Raw genomic sequence first — 991 nt, 5'->3', positions numbered from 1 at the left:
ATGTGGTGCTGGGGATTGAACCGTGGTCCATGTGTTTTTGCTAAACTTGTTCTAAGTAGGTGCTTTAGACCACTGAGCCATCTCACCAGCCCCTAAAATTAATATTCTTTATTTACTACAATATGGGGGATGGAACCCAAGGGTCCTCTAACCCTAACCCACACCTCCATCTTTCTTTCTCTTTTTCCTTCTTTCTTTCTTTCGAGACAGAATCGTGGAAATTTGCCTAGGTTGGCCTCAAACTTGTGATCCTTCTGCCCAAATCTCTCCAATACTAGGATCATAGGTATGCATCACCACACCTGGTTTGCATTTTTTCTTAAAAATACAATTGTAGATCCTTTAGTTCATGAGCATGATGATTGGGTATTCATGCCTTATGCGTGATGTGCCTCCCTCAGACCTTGTTATGATGTGGGCACATTACCTGTCTGATGTGAAAAAAAGAACAAAAAAAGAAAGTACAATTGTAAAATGCTGATCTTCTTTGTCTCCTTTCTACTCACCTCTCGGGCATGTACTGGGCAGCGTGGGCTGCTGTGATCCATAGCACAGACTGGGGGCTTAAACAGAACAGATTCACTTTCGTTAGTTTTGGAGGCTGGAAAACCAAGCTCAAGGTGGGTTTCTGGCAAAGCCCCTTCTCCTCCTCACGTGGCCTCTTCTCCATGCCAACTGTCCTGTGTCCTTCTCTTCTCATAAGGACACCAGTCTTAGTGGAGTAGGGCTCCGTGGTCATGATCTTTTAATCTCCCTAAAGGACCTGTCTCCAAAGATACTCTGCCAGGGGTTAGGGCTTCCAAGTATGGTTCAGCCTGTGAGAAGATGGGCAGATTCATTCAGATAAACTCTGCTGCTGGGGACATGGAACCCGCCACCTGCAGGGGCCTGGGAGTGGCTACTGAGGACTGTTTCAAAAGGGCAGTTGTAAAAAAAAAATAAAAGAAAAAGAAAAATAAAGGGGCCAGGGAGATGGCTCAGTGGAATAAGC

The 991-nt window shown here is 45.2% G+C and overlaps 1 non-coding gene across 1 annotated transcript; it reads left to right on the top strand.

Moving 5' to 3' along the window:
* Positions 1-337: 337 nt before the first annotated feature.
* On the top strand, positions 338-437 carry LOC111814941. The gene has a single exon (XR_002819790.1). It is a non-coding gene; the product is annotated as a small nucleolar RNA U13 (small nucleolar RNA).
* The last annotated feature ends 554 nt before the right edge of the window (positions 438-991 follow it).

This window comes from Octodon degus, unplaced genomic scaffold (genome assembly GCF_000260255.1).
Source record: "Octodon degus isolate 3935 unplaced genomic scaffold, OctDeg1.0 scaffold02594, whole genome shotgun sequence".
Lineage (NCBI taxonomy): Eukaryota > Metazoa > Chordata > Mammalia > Rodentia > Octodontidae > Octodon > Octodon degus.
Note: the sequence above shows the minus strand (reverse complement) of the source record. Positions and strands in the feature narration are given on the sequence as shown.